This window comes from Lissotriton vulgaris, chromosome 3_2 (assembly GCF_964263255.1).
Source record: "Lissotriton vulgaris chromosome 3_2, aLisVul1.2, whole genome shotgun sequence".
Taxonomy (NCBI): Eukaryota; Metazoa; Chordata; class Amphibia; order Caudata; family Salamandridae; genus Lissotriton; species Lissotriton vulgaris.
The window spans coordinates 258,995,570-259,017,049 of NC_141690.1; the positions used below are offsets into that span (position 1 = coordinate 258,995,570).

The following is a 21,480-nucleotide window of genomic DNA, read 5'->3' on the forward strand; positions in this document are numbered from 1 at the left end:
ATTCAATTCACTATTTTCCAAACCAACACATAAATAAAAAATTTGTCATTTACAATACCAATAGCTCAAACTTTCCTAATGCGAGACCTATTGCATTGCAAATGCTTGTTACTATCTTTACTTTTAGCATGCTGCACAGTCACACTGCTCTACAACTGAGCTTATATTGTCAAACAGGCATAGTCAATAGCTTTCACAAAAGCGGGACCAATTGCCTTTTCCAATGCTTGTTATCCCTCAAGTTTCTTTTTCCTGTAAATCACGGCTTTCCATGAAATGAAGGGGGATCCCGAGGGCGGGGCGGGGCAGGCACAAAAAGTGAAAGCCCCTTCGGAGCCGCCCCTCCGCTGATCGGATGAAGGGGTCTCATACTACCCCGCTTTCGTCAGCCAATCAGAGGAAGGCACGAACTTACGTTTAGTCCAAGTTTAGAGCTATAAAGAGGCGCTGCGGGGCTTTATCTGGGACACTCGAGAGAAACCCGAGGCAGCAACGAAGAGGAGAGAAAACGAGCGAAAGACGAGATGTAAGATGCATGCCTTGTTTACTTCACTTGTTATTGATGCGGTGACGTTTCATAACAAGACGGGCTCACCTGTGCCAGTCCTGGGGTTTAATTAGCGACTCGGTGCATTCTGGGGGCTGTACTCCCAGTGTGGTGTACGTGTTAGTCTGAGGTTGTCGGTGACAGGAATGAAAGAGTGTCAATGCAAAGTAAACTAAAGATTAATGGCAAGGCCGGGTGGGGGCTTTGAGAAGGGGGGCGGGAAGAGTGCGAGAGGGGAATATTGGGAGTAAACTCGAGGAGTTCAAACAAACCATATAGAAAAAAAGTACAGATGAAAAATAGGAGTAACTATAACTGCATTTGTGTAGCGCTTCATAATCCTGGCCAGGCTCCTTGGCGCTATATCGTGGGTTGGGCTAGTGCTTGGTTTGAAGGTTATTTGCTATGGAATCTATGTTGTTTTTTGTGTGAGTTACCAGGGGTGGCGTGGTCGCTGATCCACTTTTGAACCCCACCCCAGCCCCCCCTCCTCCCAAACAAAATAAAATCTGTCTGAGGCTGGTACCGATGTCCGCTGGTCTTTTCACTCCGCCTAATGGACCTCGGCAGTTCAAAGTCTCGGAAAACGAGCTGGAAATCCACTGTTTACAGTGGTTTTCAGCTCGTTTCCTGCCACCGTGTGATCTCGGCTCCTACCTCGAGACCTGTGATGGGAGCCGATGTCGTGTCACAAGGTGGCACTGTGAGTTGGCAGGTATGGCGGTTTTCTAAGCGCTATAAGCCTTATAGAGCTTAGAAATGCGACAGAGCGCTTGTGGTTTTCAGTCGTGAGCTGCTGTTACTGACCCACCAGGCCCCACGCTATGTTTGTTGGTGACGCCGTACCATAACCCCCGCCCCCTGTTGGACGCAGCACAGGCAGACGGCCAGGGTAACCCCTTGAGGTAACAATACAACCCATGAGGACATAGGGCCACATTTATGAGGCTGTGCGTCACTTTTACGCCACCGGTGCGTCACTTTTTGTGACGCACCGGTGGCGTAAAAAATGCGCCTTGTTGCGCCATATTTACAAAGTGACGCATCTAGGTAGATGCGTCACTTTGTAAACCCCTGACACACATTATACCTGCGTCAGGTGTAATGTATGCAAGGGGGGGCGTATTGACGCAAGGAAGGGTCGTAGAAGTGACGCAGTGAAATCTATGAGATTTCACTGCACCACTTCTAAGACACAAATGTGTCAATTTCTTACGCCTGCCTCACAGCAGGCGTAAAACTGACGCAGGCCCTTTCACATGGGGCTTGCCCCATGTGAAAGGACGCATTGCTGGAGTTGCGTCACTTTTGTGACACACTCCAGCAATGCGCCACTTTTGCGCCATAGAGATACGTCAGAAATACTGACGTATCTGTAACTCCTTGCGCCATGATGCGTCATACTGTAAATATGACTCATCATTGGGGTCGCAAGGAGGGCGCAGTGAAAAGTGACACATCGCTATATTTAAGCAGCGATGCGCCACTTTTCATAAATGAGGCCCATAGTGTGTCCACTTGGGACACTGCGGAGGGACGGGGGGAGGGGGGCTGAAAGGATGGACTAGATTAAAGTCACCTAAGATGCCAGTCTTTATTTTATAGCTGAGGTTTATATGGGCTTCATAGTCCAGGTGATGAGTGGCTGATTTCAAACAAATCCCAGTTACCCGAGCTCGAGTTAGGGTGCATTGAATAGAAATATAGAAGTGCAGGTACCCAGGGGCAAATTTACAATAACTGGCGCATCCCTGCATATATCAGCAGGGTTGCGCCAGTTATTGTGCGCCACTGCTCCGCCATCTTGGATGCGCCGCATTTACAATGCGGCGCACCGTGGGGCAAAAACGGCACAGATGCGTGACGCATCTGTGCCAGAAAAGTGGTGAATTGTGGAGTTGCGACGCAGCTCCAACAATGCTCTGGGGGCCCTATCTAGTTTATGCTGCGTCAATCCTTATGCCTGCTTCAAGCAGGCGCAGGGTTTTGATGCAGCATGGACCTAAAAGTGACTGAGTGAAATCTTGTAGATTTCACTCAGCCACTTTTAGGAGGCGTTCCTGCGCCGGAACGCCCCCCCCGCGCAGGAGCGCCTACATGTGGCGCAGGACTTTACAACATGACGCATCTTCCAGATGCGTCACGTTGTAAGTACCCCGCACCAAGGTGTGCAGGATTTGTGCCACCGCTGCGTCACAAAAGTGACGCAATGGCGGAGTAAATGCTGCGCAAGGGGCTTGTAAATCTGCGCCCTAGTGTCCAGAGTCCTGTTTTCTACTGAGGACTGCAGGTGGTCTCCCATCAGTGCGTTGCACCAGTGCAGAGAAGTACTGGCCCTCGCCCTATCAAGGTTAAGATGTGCAGGTACGGAGTACCGGACAGCACTGGCTCATTTAAAGCACGGCGTTCACGTGACTTCCTGAAACCGACTTTGCTCTGATGTACGGTGTCTGGCGCGTTATGCTGTAGAGTGCACGTGACACGTTGTATAAGCCTCGGACGTTAGAGAGAAGCACGTACAGGGGTTGTAGAGTAGAGAACCGGAAGGAGAGAAGACACCAAAGCAAGGCTCCGGAAGTACTGAAAGCACAGAGCTGCCCGGTGCACCCACCTCATGGGTGAGGCTGTCCGCCATGTTCACTCACACATGGTTAATGGTGAACAGTGAGTGCACGATGGTTGTGCTAGGACAGGGAGGGTAACGATGCATGGGCCAAGGTGTTCAAGAGCACAGGGACCGGTGACTGCCAGCCCAGGCACCTGGCACAGGGTGGCACAGCGCAGATGGGGCACCATGAGGGCATTGGACAGGTTTACAGAAGGGCAAGAGGGGTAGAAACCATGGGGCAGGACTCCTGCGGGGCATAAAGGGAAGAGTGTGTTTGGGGAACAGTGACTTTAGGGCACAGGAAAGGTGTTTTGAGAGTATATGGGGAAAGGGGTACATGCGGCAGGATGACTGTGTTCACAGAGTGGAGGCTACATCCAGCAGATGGCACAGGGTGCCCAAATGCACCAGGGGCAAGTATGGCATAGGTGTACAGCACAAAGCCAATGCAGGACACAAGGGACAGGGTGAAGTAGGGCACAGGGACCGGTGACTGCCAGCCCAGGCACCTGGCACAGGGTGGCACATAGCAGATGGGGCACCATGAGTGCATTGGACAGGGTTACAGTACAGAAGGGCAAAGGGGGTAGAAAACCATGGGGCAGGACTCCTGTGGGGCATAAATGGAAGAAAGTGTTTGGGGTACAGAGACTTTAGGGCAAGGGAAGGGTACTTTGAGAGTACACGGGGAAAGGGGTACAGGCGGCAGGATGACTGTTCACAGAGTGGAGACTACATCCAGCAGATGGCACAGGGTGCCCAAATGCTCCAGGGGCATGTATGGCATAGGTGTACAGCACAAAGCCAATGCAGGACACAAGGGACAGGCTGAAGTAGGGCACAGTACAGAACAGCAGGGAGCCAGAGTGTGTCCATAACACACAAGGGATAGTGACTAAAGGGTGCAAGTACCTATGAGTGGGGAGGACCCATGGGGCAGGTAATTCAGCATACACAAGGGCTAAGTACGCCCCATACAATGATGATAATGGTGACCTTCAATACAGGATGACCAGCAAGGTACAAGGAGGGTTCACTGACAAAATATCAATGTAAAAATATAGATAACAAATATAGAATGCAAAAAGATCAGCTCCCTATACTTAAACAGGTAAGTACAAAATATCCCCCCAAAAATATTGATGTTAAAATATAGTTGTACAAAATATCAATTTTCATATGTTTATAAAATCAAATAACAAATAATAAATATATTAAATTAAATAAATTAAAAAACTACAAAGTAGATTTAATATACATTTTAACAAATATAACAATTAAACTTCATTAAAAAAGTTAAACACATACATATTAATACATATATACATACATATTTACTTTGAAACATTTATTAAACTTTTAACTTAAATGTATTTTATAATTTTAAAAATTATATAAAATTATATAAAATGTACAAATAAATATATATATATATATACCAATATCATAAAATCTATTTAAAAAAACGTTCTATTACAAATTAAAACATTAAACTATTTAAAAATCTTTAAACTTTAATTTCCCACTCCAATCGGTGCAACAGTAGGGAAAGTGTTGGATTGCAGAGGGGTAACAATTAATATTCTCACTCCAGTCAGTCCAAAATTGAAAACAAACAAAATATTAACAACAACAAAAATATTTAAAAAACAAAATAACTGAAAAAATATAAATATGTTAAAAATTAAAAAACAAATATATTTAACATTACAAATTAAAGAAACATTATAATGTTAAATGCATATGACACATACAACACATACCTACACATAATATATTAAATAAACTAAAATATAATTTTAAAACAAATATTTTTAATTAGAAATTATTTAGAAACAAAAACATTAATTATTACATAAATGTACTATTATACCCTACCCTATAACACCACGCAATTCACAACCCACGTCTAAATTTAAAATAATGTACTTACATAATTAATTACCTATTAAAAAAATATGAATTAAAAAACAAATTAAAACTCATAACAATGAATACACTTCCCACACTTTACCCCTATAGCCCCCAAACCACAGCTAAAATTAAACTGTAAAAAAATTAATTACAAAATTAACTTTTTTTCAAACAAAAAATGTATAGTATTTAACAACTAATTTTGAAGCAAGTAAACTTAATTTACTCCCCATCGTTTACCGTAATAAAAGTAAAACACAAACACAAAAAATATAAACAATTACCCTTAATTAATATCAATTAATTCATATTAATGATCAACGAATTATTAATTAATTAAATATAAATTACTTCCCAACCTTTACCCCAATAAACCCCACAACCCACACCTAAAATTACACTATATCCATATTTAATCTTCATTTAATTAGTTAATATTAATTAAGAACTAATTATTAATTACTGAAACATAAATTACTTCCCACCCTTTACCCCTATAATTCCCACCACCCTCACCTAAAATTAATTACACAATTTCCTTAATTAATTTATAATTAATTAATATTTACTAATGACTATTAATTAATTAAACATGAATTACTTTCCACCTTTTACCCCTATAAAGCCCACAATCCGCTCCTAAAATTGATTACACAATTTCCATAATTCATTTTTAATAAATTAATTAATATCAAATAACTAATAATAAATTATCAAAAATAAATTACTTCCAGCCCGTTACCCCTATAGACTCCATAACCCACACCTAAAATTAATTACACAATTTCCATATTTAATTTTCAATTAATTAATACTAATTGACAACTTATTATGAATTCATTAAAAATAACCCCCAAACCACAGCTAAAATTAAACTGTAAAAAATTAATTACACAATTAAAACTTTCTTTCAAACAAAAAATGGATAGTATTTAACAACTAATTTTGAAGTAAGTAAAATAAATTTACTCCCCATCCTTTACCCTAATAAAAGTAAAACCCAAACACAAAAAATATAAACAATTACCCTAATTAAATATCAATTAATTCATATGAATGATCAACGAATTATTAATTAATTAAACATAAATTACTTCCCAACCTTTACCCCAATAAACCCCACAACCCAAACATAAAATTACACAATATCCATATTTATTCTTCATTTAAATAATTAATATTAATTAAGAACTAATTATTAATTACTGAAATATAAATTACTTCCCATCCTTTAGCCCTATAACCCCACAACCCGCACCTAAAAAAATTAAACAATTACCATAATTAATTAGCAATTATTTAATATTGTATCATAACTAATTAATAATACATTACTTAATTAATAATATAACATTTTAAATAAATATTATTGAATACAAAATAATCATTAATTCATTATAATTAAATTACTTCCCACCCTATTCCCCTATAAACCCAAAATCCGCTACGGAACTAAAAAACGCATATATACTAAATTTGTAACACATATATTAAAAAACATAAACAATTCTTATACAAAAATAATATATCTTATACGTTTAAAATATATACTAAAATACAAAACACAAAAAAAATAGATATTTTAAACAACTATATTATTGCAAATGATATTATTGTCTTCAATATTTTTAAAAACGATATTTGTTACTTTAAAATCGATATTCTTTTGACGACATTCTTGCTGTCGATATTTGTGACTCACAATATTTAGGACTCGATATTTCTGTAGTTCGACATTTCCAAGTCGATATTCTGTCTGCACACCTCGAGGAGAAAGCAAAATTCAATCCGTCTCTCTAGACCGATCTATAGATGCTTGCAATATTCTACCGGTGTCTGTAGGCAGATCTGCGGATGCTTGGCAACATTCTATCCATGTCTGTAGACAGATTTACAGATGCTTGGCAATTTTCTGTTCATGTCTGTAGATAGATCCACGGATGCTTGGCAATATTCTACTTGTGTCTGTAGACAGATCTACAGAGCTTGGCAATATTCTACCCGTGTCTGTAGCATATCTGTTGATGCTTGGCAATAATCTACCTGTGTCTGTAGACAGATCTATGGAAGCTTGGCAATATTCTAAACATGTCTGAAGTCAGATCAGTGGATGCTTGGCAATTATCTATCTGTGTCTGTAGACAGATCTGCGGATGCTTGCCAGTATTCTGCCCGTAGACAGATCTACGGATGCTTGGCAAAATTCTCCCCATGTCTGTAGACAGATCTACAGATGCTAGGAAATATTCTGTTCATGTCTGTAGATAGTTCCACGGATGCTTGGCAATATTGTAACCATGTCTGTAGACAGATCTACGAATGCTTGGCAATATTCTACCTGTGTCTGTAGACAGATCTACGGATGCTTGGCAATATTCTAAACATGCCTGTAGTCAGATCAGTGGATGCTTGGCAATTATCTATCTGTGTCTGAAAACAGATCTGGGTATGCTTGCCAGTATTCTACCCGTAGACAGATCTAGGGATGCTTGGCAACATTCTCCCCATGTCTGTAAACAGATCTACGGATGCTTGGCAACATTTTACCCCGTGTCTGTAGACAGATCTAAGGATGCTGGCAATATTCTAACCATGTCTGTAGACAGATCTACGAATGCTTGGAAATATTCTACCTGTGTCTGTAGACAGATCTACGGATGATTGGCAATATTCTGCCCGTGCCTGTAGATAGATCCACGGATGCTTGGCATTATTCTGCCTGTGTCTATAGACAGAGCTATGGAAGATTGGCAATATTCTGCCCGTGTACAGATCTACGGGTGCTTGGCAACATTCTACCCATTTCTGTAGACAGATCTACGGATGCTTAGCAACATTTTACCCCGTGTCTGTAGACAGATCAACGGATGCTGGCAATATTCTAACCATGTCTGTAGACAGATCTACGAATGCTTGGAAATATTCTACCTGTGTCTGTAGACAGATCTACGGGTGCTTGGCAATATTCTGCCCGTGTCTGTAGACAGATCTATGGAAGCTTGGCAACATTTTACCCCATGTCTGTGGACAGATCTACAATGCTTGGCAATATTCTACCTGTGTGTGTAGACAGATCCACAGATGCTTGGCAATATTCTGCCCGTGTCTGTAGACAGATCTGTGGGTGCTTGACCTCTTGAAGAAGGTTTAACATCTCAAACCACATCAAATACGTATGGAGCAGGGTGAATACACAACATATATATACTTGATGGCCATACTGTTAGTAGGGGAAGCAGACCTTCGGACTAAAGGGACAGGGTAAGCTTGGGAGATAAGGGTCAGGAGGGGTGCTTGGACTTGAGTAACCATAAGAGACAAGGGAGAGATTGGCATTGTTGCATTTTTATCAGTGTGCCCTCTAGGACCATAGCACAGTCCAGCTAAGAGCACATGGGAGAGGGTGGCTGTTTTCTACATGGCAAGAAGGGAGGTTCTACAGGACACGAGAGGCTAGATGTTTATTGAGTCAGGGAGACAGGGTGCCATTCAGGTGCAAGAATCCCATTGACTATATGACACATGGAGTATGGACCAAAAGGGCACTGTGACTGATAACACATGGACAGGATAATTATGAGTCCAGAAGTCCGGGTCACAACAGCACATGGAGTAGGATGTCCAACAACACTTGGCGATGCGCACTGTTCTGCCTTGCAGATGTGGTTTGGGGAATACGTGAGGCGTTGTCCAGCTTTAGCAATATTATGTCAATACATTTGGTTAAGCGGTTAACCTGTTTCTCATCTCCTTTTAGGCACTCACTCATGGGCTGTGTCATAGTAGCGGCCTTCAGTCTGTGAAGCCCTGGTCTCTGTGAGGGTTTATGATCTTTTACTGGTTGGGTGCAGATTTCAAGTCAAGTGTGATACGATTCCAATTTGTCCCTACAGAGTCTTCAACAACAGGCGGAAAGTTTGGTATCCCTCAGCCAGCTGCCTCTTAGGTAAGCAATCTGTGCAAACAGAACTTCATGAATTTTGTGTGAATCCCTTGAGACTATTAGTCCAATAAGGCTAGAGCCCTAATACTGTTTCCAATATAAAATGTTCTTGTTTAGATTATCTGAATCTTCCCAGGTTTTCTCGAAAAGAGCAATATTTGCTGGAATCTTTAGCCAACCTTCAAAATTCATTGTGTTACAGATTGCTTAAACAATTCAGCTCTCCTCAGTTGGTTTACACCACTGATTAAATTGTTTGCTCAGTGACATGTTTGACCCATGAAGTTCCCAGTAATTTCTGCCCATAATGAGTTTGTCCCAGCCGATGGCAGCAGTAGATAAATTGCATATCCAAAGTAGGCGAGATGCTAACCAGATCTAGCTCAAGTTGCGCTGGGGCTCATCCGCTGTCTTGTCCGCAGATAATGGTAAGAATCCATCTCAGCAGTACGTATCACATGTTCCACTATGTTGTTGTGTTTATTGATGGTCACCATCAGGCCACTGCCATTATTTGATTCAAACATGTTCCACTTAGGGTTACGTCCAGGATGACTAACACATTTGCACACTGGAGCAACAGGATGTGCTGGTCTCCCATGTCGACAAGAACATTTCTAATTCTCTGCAGAAGCATTCCTACGTCAGCTGTTCATACATTAAATGTGAGTGGGGCCAGCACACGACACTGCTTAAGGCTGCAATTATGTGGTATTCTTTTAGTCATCCTGGTGGTGTCACCTACTATTACCCATTGCCACGTGTCACATTGGAACATTTGTATTATCCCTTGAATTAAAATACCCATTTGATGAAAGTCTTCCATAGTAGCCCACGGTTCACCCTATCCAAAGCTGAAGAATAGTCTAACAGCACACTGACAGTGGTAGTAAAGAGTCCCCGACCCCTCTGCTGCATGTTTTAGAAAATAAAGTTGTCAAGAGTCACATATCCTTCCCTAACCCAGGAGTGCTATATTGGCAAGTAATTCTTTGGCCACTGAGCAAAGTTAAAGACTGCAGTTCCCAGGAAGCACCATCTTGGCTAACGGGGTAAGTGTTTGTTGTCGACTGGTTAAAACCCAAAGTGAGTGCTGGCGATCCAGACAAAACGAAAATCGCTGCAGTTTAAAATGTCCCGGTAACGATGCTGAACTCACTCTTCTCCCTGGCCCCCACACATCTCACCGCTTTTCCCAAGTCCTGTGAAGCCGGAGATTCAACTATAATGAGCTGACTAAGCATGGGCGTAAAATCCGTTCCGCTCGTGGATTTTGCAGATTTTCGGTAAATTCGCAATCCGTGAACTCTCGCGAATTTACCAAAAATCTGCAAATTCGCACGCAGCAGATTTTTTTGCTTGGTGATACAATATTGCGGCGTGCGGCGGTCACTTACCGTCATTCAGCGTTTGCCGAGTTGTTTTTCTCGATATTTTGCGAGTGCTGCGCCATTTTGGATCTTGCTGTGGGATCCTGCAGGAGTTTGGCGACACATCGCGAGAGTTCGCAATTGCGAACATGTAGATGCAGCGGGCAGCAACAATCTCGCACTCGTGAAATGACAAAATTTGCAATTCTGCACAAGAAATCCACCAGCAAGCAGCATAAACCTTCTGAAAATGATGATTTTTATCAGAATAACTCCTCAGGTTGACATTTGCCTGCATTTTTTTTTGCAAGGAGTCCATTTTTGGGGGGGGGGGGAGGAAGGAAGTGCCCCACAGAAAAACAAGTTTTGCAAAACTGAAAGCACTCAGCAGGTGCAAAAGTTCAAACTCATCATTAGTAACCATTCCATGTAGTGCTTCCTGAGGGGCGCCTCCAGAGTTCAGATGCCTACTTGCAACTATTCTATGACCCTGCTCTGACCCTCACAGCAGGCTCATAGAATAGCTACAAGTAGGCCACAAAGGTCCTGGGAAAAAAAATTGCACTGCAACAGAAAGCAAATTACAGATAAGGAAACAGGTGCCAGACAGGAAGTTTAAATTCAGTGACTCATTAATCAACCCCAAATTATTCATGTCAGTTGAAGCAGGGCAGGAGTGCTTGCTTTTCTCCCCCATAATCTACAGTGATGAGCCAGAAATTATTTCATGTCAGTTGAAGCAGGGCAGGTGTGCTTGCTTTCCCCCCCATAATCTACAGTGATGAACCAGAAATTAATTCATGTCAGTTGAAGCAGGGCAGGCGTGCTTGCTTTCCCCCCCATAATCTACAGTGATGAATCAGAGGGTGGCAGTGATGTAACAGAGGGTGCTGTGAACCTGTGATGATGAACCAGACGTAGAAACAACAAAGTTGTGACCGTTGCGAGCCGACAAGTAAGTTCGCAATTGCGAACTGGTACAAAACCCTCGCGAAATGGCAGAAACCCTTGCGAACACAAAAAAATAAAAATCCTCAAATTCGCGAGAGTTCGCGGATTTTGCGGATTGCGAATTCGGAAATACGCAAATTCGCGAACGCCAGATTCGCAAAATTCACCCATGCTTAGAGCTGACCTCACCATGAAATCAAAGCCAGCAACTAACTGCAGCTTTTCACTGTCCTTGGATGCGGGGGCCAAAGCAAATCCAGAAAGCAACTTAAAACCTGAATATTCGACAAGTAATTCTCCACCCTTCTCCAAGCGCCTTGAGACCCTCTGGGTATGTAGCGCGCTATATAAATTGAATTGAATTAAATTGAATCCCTTGGAGCCAAGAAGCCGTGAAACATTTTCCTACAAAGCTCCAGCCACAAACCAGGCAGGTCCCCCAAGCGCCCCTGGGAAGTAGCATGCAAAATATCCACACAAAAGATTTCTCCACCAGAAGTAAAGAGACCAGAGGGACACAGCGGGGAGCCTGGAAGATTAGTTTATTCAACAGCGACGGCATGACCCGTTTCGGCTGGCTTGCCTTAATTATATGGGTATGCAGACAAAATATTGATATTTAAATATCGATATACAATTATATCGAAGTTTAAATAGCGAAGGGACATAATATAGAAGGTAAGTAATATCGATAGATTTAATATCGATATTAGTAATATCGAAGTTTGAAATATCGATGTCAGTAATATCGATGTTAATAATTTCGATGTTACTAATATCATTTTTTAAATTATTTTTGTGTATATTATTATGTATTTATTATGTTTTTAATTTATTTTTATGTAATTTAATTAAATTTTGTATTTTAGTACTGTAGCGGGTTGTGGGTTTATAGGGGAATAGGGTGGGAAGTAATTTAATTATGTTAAAATAATTATTAATTAGTAGGAATGATAAATTAATTTTAATTAATTGGTAATTAATTTTGATTAATTGATAAATATGTTCTGTAGCTGGTTGTGGGTTTATAGGGGAATAGGGTGGAAAATAATTGAATTATGTTAAATTAATTATGAATTAGTAGGAATTAAAATTAATTTTAATTAATTGGTAATTATTTTTAATTAATTTGTAATTATTTTTAATTAATTGATTATTTGATAATTATGTTCTATTGCGGGTTGTGGGTTTATAGGGAAATAGGGTGGGAAGTAATTTAAATGTAATTAAGTAATAATGTTCTTTAATTCATTGTTTTGTTAATTATATAATTGTTAATTAATTATTAATTGGTAATTAAATATTATTCTATGGTATTTTTTATTACTTTTTTGGTTAAAAATATTTTGCTAGTCGTGTTTTTAATAAGTATGTATTGGTATTTGTAAATGGTTTATATTTATTTAATAGTTAATATTTTTATTATTTAAAAAAATACATTTATTTATAAGTTTGTTATTTTTACCCCTACGCTATCCAACACTTTCCCTACTGTTGCACTCTCTGGAGTTGGAATAGTAATTGTTACCCCTACGCTATCCAACACTTTCCCTACTGTTTCACTCTCTGGAGTTGGAATAGTAATTGTTACCCCTACGCTATCCAACACTTTCCCTACTGTTGCACTCTCTGGTGTTGGTATAGTAATTGTTACCCCTACGCTATCCAACACTTTCCCTACTGTTGCACTCTCTGGAGTGGGAATAGTAATTGTTACCCCTACGCTATCCAACACTTTCCCTACTGTTGCACTCTCTGGAGTGGGAATAGTATTTTTTACCCCTACGCTATCCAACACTTTCCCTACTGTTGCACTCTCTGGAGTTGGAATAGTAATTGTTACCCCTATGCTATCCAACACTTTCCCTACTGTTGCACTCTCTGGAGTTGGAATAGTAATTGTTACCCCTACGCCATCCAACACTGTCCCTACTGTTGCACTCTCTGGAGTTGGTATAGTAATTGTTACCCCTACGCTATCCAACACTTTCCCTATTGTTGCACTCTCTGGAGTTGGAATAGTAATTGTTACCCCTACGCTATCCAACACTTTCCCTACTGTTGCACTCTCTGGAGTTTGAATAGTAATTGTTACCCCTACGCTATCCAACACTTTCCCTACTGTTGCACTCTCTGGAGTGGGAATAGTAATTTTTACCCCTACGCTATCCAACACTTTTGCTACTGTTGCACTCTCTGGAGTGGGAATAGTAATTTTTACCCCTACGCTATCCAACACTTTCCCTACTGTTGCACTCTCTGGAGTGGATATAGTAATTTTTACCCCTACGCTATCCAACGCTTTCCCTACTGTTGCACTCTGAGGAGTTGGAATAGTAATTGTTACCCCTACGCTATCCAACACTTTCCTTACTGTTGCACTCTCTGGAGTGGGAATAGTAATTTTTACCCCTACGCTATCCAACACTTTCCCTACTGTTGCACTCTCTGGAGTGGGAATAGTAATTTTTACCCCTACGCTATCCAACACTTTCCCTACTGTTGCACTCTCTGGAGTGGGAATAGTAATAGTTACCCCTACGCTATCTAACACTTTCCCTACTGTTGCACTCTCTGGAGTGGGAATAGTAATTTTTACCCCTACGCTATCCAACACTTTCCCTACTGTTGCACTTTCTGGAGTGGGAATAGTAATTTTTACCCCTACGCTATCCAACACTTTCCCTACTGTTGCACTCTCTGGAGTGGGAATAGTAATTGTTACCCCTACGCTATCCAACACTTTCCCTACTGTTGCACTCTCTGGAGTGGGAATAGTAATGTTTACCCCTACGCTATCCAACACTTTCCCTACTGTTGCACTTTCTGGAGTGGGAATAGTATTTGTTACCCCTACGCTATCCAACACTTTCCCTACTGTTGCACTCTCTGGAGTGGGAATAGTAATTTTTACCCCTACGCTATCCAACACTTTCCCTACAGTTGCACTCTCTGGAGTGGGAATACTAATAGTTACCCCTACGCTATCTAACACTTTCCCTACTGTTGCACTCTCTGGAGTGGGAATGGTAATTTTTACCCCTACGCTATCCAACACTTTCCCTACTGTTGCACTTTCTGGAGTGGGAATAGTAATTTTTACCCCTACGCTATCCAACACTTTCCCTACTGTTGCACTCTCTGGAGTGGGAATAGTAATTGTTACCCCTACGCTATCCAACACTTTCCCTACTGTTGCACTCTCTGGAGTGGGAATAGTAATTTTTACCCCTACGCTATCCAACACTTTCCCTACTGTTGCACTTTCTGGAGTGGGAATAGTAATTGTTACCCCTACGCTATCCAACACTTTCCCTACTGTTGCACTCTCTGGAGTGGGAATAGTAATTTTTACCCGTACGCTATCCAAAATGTATTGAATTTTTTTAATTAGTTTTACATTGTTATTAATTGTTATTTATATTATTATTTTATGTATGTAAATGTATTTGTAATTTATTATATTTTCATTTATTTATAAGTTATTAAAATAATTATTTTAGAGTTATTATTAATGAAGTATATACTATGTATTATATCTTTATTATTATTAGTTTTTATAACATTATTTAATAATTTTAAATATTATAATATATGTTTAACTATGTTTATTGCATTTATAAGTATTATTTTGTTAATATAACATTGTTTTTTTATTAAAAAAAAACAATATTTTCTCAAAAACGATATTTTTAACATCGATATATTTTTTTCGATATTTTTGTTCTTACCTTGTTAGAGATAGGATCTCGATATTATTGTCATCGATATTTTTGTTAGGTAGATATTTTTGTAGTCGATATTTTGTCATAGATTAAATTATATGCCCATACCGGTTACTGGCATATATATATAATACATTACCTACTGCCGGTCGCCAGTAGGTAATTATAGTTAGGACCAAGTTTCCATAGGAAAATAATTTTTTGTTTTTTCCTATAACTTTGGCGCCGTTTCACGAATCTTCATGACATTTTCCCCAAAAATTCTGTTTTCAGATCAGCTCCTATCTTGAAAGTTTGGGGGTGATTCGCCAAGGGGGGGGCAGAGAACTTTAGACAAGGCTACAGGTCGAACTGCTGAGTGGAATTATGACAAATTTGGCAGGGAGAAAGGCCTTGGTTTAGAAAGAATGCTTTTTTTAAATGGTGTAAATCCGTTTAGTACTTTTTGTGAAATATCAAAATTTACAGATATTGATATTTGAGAATTCTAACAACTGATTGGCTGAGGCATTACGAGCACTAGCTTGCTGTTTATTGGCTCTGAACTGTTGAAACTAGGAACTGTTGGCAGCCATTTTGTGTCTCAGTTGAAAGGGGTAGGGGAAAAAAAGAGAAAAATAGTAGAAAAGGGTAGGATAGGAACACTGTACACTTCATTTAAGCACTCTGTAGGGTGCACAGACAGGTAGTGGGAAGGTTGTGTGATTTGTGTTGGCACTGCAAATCACGTTGGGAAAACTACAATGGGTGGTATTGCGGGCTTCCTTTAAGTACTTGGGTGGGCAACTTCACAGGGTGGGATACTTCCCAGGAGCTATGTTTAGTTATAATGCACAGTAATTTTAAGTTATAATGCGCGGTTTACATCTGTAACGGGGAGTGGTAGTTCCTTAGATCAAATATTATTATAATATGGGGGAGGGGCACAGAAACAAAACGAGGTTTTGCGGTGTTCATTAATCTAAGTCCCTGGGAGGGTTAGTTCCTGGAAGTAATGTTTAGTTATGATGTTTACTTATGATGCAGTGTTCACTTCTGTCACGGACAATGTCACTTCCCTGGAGGAAATTTAATAATATTGGGGGCGTGTTCTCTCCCCCTCTGCGGATCAGAATGGACATTTAATTGGCTGAGGTATTCCAACAACGAGCTTGCTCGTTATTGGCTGCCAACCATTGAAAGTAGAAGTGTTGCCAGTCATTCCCTCCCCCTCCGCGGAGTAGCACGGACATCTGATTGGCTGACGTGTTCCAAGCAGGAGCTTCCTGTTTATTGGTTGTGAACGGTTACAACTAGGAAGTGTTCGCAGCCATTCCCTCCCCCTCTGCAGAACACCACAGACATTTTATTGGCTAAGGTGTTCCAAGCATGAGCTTGCTGCTCATTGGCTGGGAACGGTTCAGTGTTGCCAGCCATTTTATGATGCAGTTCAAAGGAGTACAGTAAAAAAAAGTAGTAGAGGGAAGGGTAGGAACACTGTGAACTCTGTAAGGTGCTCAGGGGTGTACATAGGGAGTGGGAAGGTAAAATGTTTTAAAATATATTTTGAGGGCAATTTATGTGGTTCGCGTGGGGCCTACAAATCATGGCGGGAAAACAACAAAGAGTGGGGTTGCGTATGTGTGGGGGAGGGTCTAACGGGGGCTACAACAGGTAGAAACAAAGGTGGGGAACAGTCCCAATGCCGGGGATATATCACCGGGGGTGGCATATCCAAACTAGTGTCCCACTAGGGGAGAAATATAACAAAATTCTGTGGGGGTGGCAGCGTGTGTTACTGCCGGGCTTATGCGTGGATCGGGCTGTTGTAGGAGGGGTAGCATTCGCGTGCGTGCATATACAGCCAACTAACTAAGCTTCTTTGGCGCGCAAACTTCGCACAGCACGATCAACAACCATAGAGAAAGAGGATACAGCAATCGTCCAATTGTTCATCCTGAAGAGGAGCCAGGCTGGCCTGCTTGGGTAGTGTCCGTTGTATGCACCGCAAGGAGGGGAGATGAGATCGGACCAAATCCTGACATTGTGCCGTCGCTGTCCCGGTCCTTCTCAGGGGTGAACAGGTGTGGTTGGCTTTCCAGGTCCGAGGCTTGGGGAGAAGTGTGCAGTTCGGTCACCGCCCGTAGGGCGTCCCGCCGCTCCTGCATAATTTGCGTGAAATCGGGTGAACCCGAGGGTGAGGATGCTTGAATCTTGGAGGTGTCTGTCCGGGTGCGATTTATGCCTCGTCTTCTGGATCGTCGTGAGTCGTTGTTTTGTCTCCGCTGGGGACCGGGCTTAGGGATCAACGGACAGTGGAACTCCGCCCAGTCCTGTGCTTCCTCCGCCGTGGTGAAGAAGATGGATTTCCCGTTGTGAAGCACCTTAAGGCGGGCCGGGAACAGTAGGTAGTACTGGAGATTATTTTTGCGGAGACGCCTTTTAACCTCCAGATAGGTCGAGCGTTGCTGTTGTACCTCGCGGGCATAATCTGGGAATACCATGACCTGTTGGTCTTCCACTTGCAAGGGGCCTGCCACCCGGGCCGCGCGAAGCACCGCATCACGGTCTCGGAAATGTAGGAACTTAGCCAGCATGGGGCGTGGGGGTAGGCCCGGCTTGGGCTTCCAGGCGGGGACCCTGTGTGCCCTTTCGATTGAGAAGAACGCTGACCGCTCCGACTCGGGGGTAAACGATCTGGTCCATGATTCCATATAGGTCAGCGGGTCCGAGTTTTCAATCCCCTCCGGCAGTCCCAGGACGCGGATGTTGCAGCGTCTTGAGCGTCCCTCCAAATCGATTGTGCGCTCCTCGAGGGCCGCCACTCGGCGCATGACTTCCTTCATGTCTGCTTCTTGCGTTTTCACCGTGGGTTGAAGCGCTGCCACGTTTCGCTCTCCCTCCTTCACTCTATCCACCAGTTTGCGATGATGGTCGCGGATTAGGCTGATGTCCTTCGTCAGGGCGCCCAGACGTTCCTCCATAGAGAGCCGGGACATTTCGATAGCCGCCAGTACCTGATCCAGTTTCGCCGATAGCGTGGGATCCGCGTTTGGCGTGTTTGCCTGAGTCCATGTCCTTGTGTGCAGCATTTTCTCGATGGCCGTTTCAGGGACAGCAGTCATCTGCGTGCCCCTTGGTTTTCCCATTGGGCTGTGGGAGAGGGCGCCTCGGCGTCATGGAGTCCTGAAGCCACGGGTAGTTGGGGCGAGGGCCAATCCTGTGGGGGTCAAGTAAGTAGTCTTTGTGGCTGTCGAGGTACCCCTGGGCTCGCTCGGGGCCCCTCCGGTTCTGTGGTGGGGCCTGCGTTGGCGTCTGCAGGCTCACGGCAGCAGGCTATTGGCGTGGTATGGGGCCAGCTGCACACCTCTCCCCTCGAAGGCTGTGAATAGTCTATGGCGGGAGTCGAGGTAAGGTGGGCTGGGTGGAGGGGTCCTGTGGGACATTGGTGGTGAGGATCTGGTCTTATTGTGGCGTGCCTCCACTGTATCCTGGCGGGGGGTCGCCGCCGCCATCGTTATGGGGAGGCCCGGACCAGGCCTGGCACCTGAGCCCTTCCGGGCGCCATGTTAAGGTCAGGCAGCCCGATCAGCGGGGCTGTCCGCTGTGCCAGGAATGTCTTTGCTGCTTCGTTCCCCCGTCCAGGAAGTGCGGCGGTGGGTGACCGCTGGGGGTTTCAGGGGGGTCGGAGGCCACTGGGGAGGTAGCGACGAGGGCCCCCGGGGGGGAGGGGGAGCTGGCACTCACCACCCGTCCGGAGCTTCTCCGTCGCAGGAGGGTCCGGGCGCCGCGTTGGTGGTGTGCTCGCTGGCGTCCCTCAGTGCACGGTGGTCAGGCCGGCATCCAGCCGGGTAGGAATGCTGGTGGGGTGAGGCTCCAGTCCGGTGACTGCCATCTTGCGCGCCGATGCGCGCTCGCCGCGGCGAGCCCGGTGCCGAATACACCTCCGGGAGTCAGTTGCGCCGACCTGCCAGGAGCTCCGCAGCCCTGGTTCGTGCGCGTGTTCCCCAGGGTCTCTGGTCCGGCAACGAGGGTGCAGACGCCTCGGGTCTAGATGGCCGGGGACACGGCCGCCATCTTGTGGTCCGGCTCCCCGCTTCGGCAGATAACATTTTTCTCCGCTAATGCCGCACTTCAGCAGCGGCCACGGCTCTCTCGAGTGAAGCCCCTGGTGCTGCCGCTTCCGCCGGTCACTGTTTCGTTGGCTGAGGCTCACGGCGATCCCTGGAAACGGGCAGGATGCAAGCCCGATCGCGGAGCCTCAGCAAAACACCGCCGCCATCGTGGCTTGCTAAGCCACGCCCGCCACTTTTTGTACCTCTGTTGCTTTTTTCTGCACTTCTCTTGCTCTTTCTGTACCCTTCCTGCCTCTTTCTGTACCTCTCTTGCCTCTTTGTGCACATCATCTACCTTTCACCTTCCTTTTTTTGCACCCCTCTTGCCTCTTTTTGCACCCCTCTCCACTCTTTCTACACCTCTCTTGACTCTTTCTGTACCCCTGTTCCCTCTTTCTTTACCTTTCCTGCCTGTTTCTGCACCTTTCTTGCCTATTTCTGTCCCTCTGTTGGTTTTTTCTACACTTCTCTTGCTCTTTCTGCACCCTTCGCGCCTCTTTCTGCACTTCTGCTGCTTCTTTCTGCACTTCTCTACCTTCTTTCTGCTCCCATCCTGCTTCTTTCTGTACCTCACTTGCCTCTTCCTGCACTTCTCTTGCTTCTTTCTACACCTCTGTTGCTTCTTTCAGCAATTCTCTTGCCTCGTTCTGCACTTCTTTTGCTTGTTTCTGCAACTCTCTTGCGTCTATGCTCCTCTGTTGCCTCTTTCTATACCTCACATGCTTCTTCTACACCTCTGTTGGTTCATTCTGCACTGCTCTTGCTTCTCTTTGCACCCCTCTTGCCGCACCCTTCTTTTCTCTTTCTGCAAATCTCTTGCCTCTTTCTGCACCCCCGTTACAGCTTTCTGTACTTTTCCTGGTTCTTTCTGCACCTCGCTTGCCTCTTTCTATACCTCTGTTGGTTCTTTCTGCACTTCTCTTGCTCTTTCTTCCACCCTTTGTGCATCTTTCAGCACCTCTGCTACTTCTTTCTGCAATTCTCTTCCTTCTTTCTGCACCACTCCTGCTTCTTTCTGTACCCCACTTGCCCCTTTCTGCACTTTTATTGCTTCTTTCTCCACCTCTGTTGCTTCTTTCAGCAATTCTCTTGCCTCTTTCTGCACTTCTTGTGCCTCTTTCTGTACCTCTCTTATCCTCTTTTTTGCATCTCACATGCTTCTTTCTGCATCCCTCTCCCCTCTTTCTGTACCCCTCCTGCCTCTTTCTGCATCCCTGTCCCCTCTTACTGCACATTTCCTGCCTGTTTCTGCCCCTCTCTTGCCTCTCTCTGTACCTCACTTGCTTCTTTCTGCACCTCTCTTGCTTCTTTCTGCACCCTTCTTCCCTTTTTTGCATCCCTCTTGCTTCTTTCTGCTAGTCTCTTGCCATTTTCTGTACCTCTGTTGCCTCTTTCTACACCTCACTTGACTTTTTCTGCACTTCTCGTGCTTTTTTTCACACCTCTGTTGTTTCTTTCAGCAATTCTCTTGCCTCTTTCTGTACTTCTTTTGCTTGTTTCTGTACCTCTCTTGCGTCTTTATGCACCTCTGTTGCCTCATTCTAACCCTCACTTACTTCTTTCTCCACCTCTCTAGCCTCTTTCTGCACCCCTGTTCCCTCTTTCTGTACATTTCCCCCCTGTTTCCGCACCTCTTGCCTCTTTCTGTACCTCTGTTGGTTGTTTCTGCACTTCTCTTGCCCCTTCTGTACCCTTTGTGCCTCTTTCAGCACCACTGTTGCTTTTTTCTGCACTTCTTCTTTCTGCACCTCTCCTGCCTCTTTCTATACCTCTCCTGCCTCTTTGTGAACCTCTTCTCCCTTTTTCTATACCTTTCTTCCTTCCTTTTCCACCTCTGTTAGTTCTTTCTGCACTTCTCTTGCTTCTTTCTACACCTCTTTTGCTTCTTTCAGCAATTCTTTTGCCTCTTTCTGCAGTTCTCTTCCTTCTTTCTGCATCCCTCCTGCCTCTTTCTGTACATCTTGTGCCTCTGTTAGAACCGGGGTCTCTAGTTGGCAGGGGTATGCACCCTAGCCCAGGTAGGGACCACTGCTTCCGACCGGGTAGCTTGGTGCAAAGCAGGTAGGCTAAACGCAGGAGGCAATGTGTAAAGTATTTGTGCAACACACAACAACAGTAACTCAGCAAAAACACTCACAAAAGGGACACCACACCGGTTTTATATAAAAATAAAAGTATCTTTATCTAAAATTTATCAAGCTAAAAAATGGCAAGAATCAATTACATCCAGTTAAGGTTTCCAGGGAAAATGTCTCTGGAGAATGGGATTACAAATATAATCTGGTTGGGACTGTAATTTTCCAAGCGGAAAGTTCTAGGGTGAAACAG

General features: G+C 43.6%; 1 protein-coding gene across 2 annotated transcripts in view; it reads left to right on the forward strand.

Annotated features, from left to right (window-relative positions):
- Positions 1-297: 297 nt before the first annotated feature.
- Positions 298-21,480, forward strand: part of LOC147725632 (uncharacterized) — a 185,026-nt gene continuing 163,843 nt past the window's right edge. The window contains exons 1-2 of one of the 2 annotated variants that reach the window (XM_086964328.1): positions 298-526; positions 8,963-9,015. The gene's annotated coding sequence lies outside the window, so the exon portion shown is untranslated. The remainder of the gene's footprint in view (positions 527-8,962; positions 9,016-21,480) is intronic. The other variant, XM_086964329.1, reaches the window with a different exon arrangement.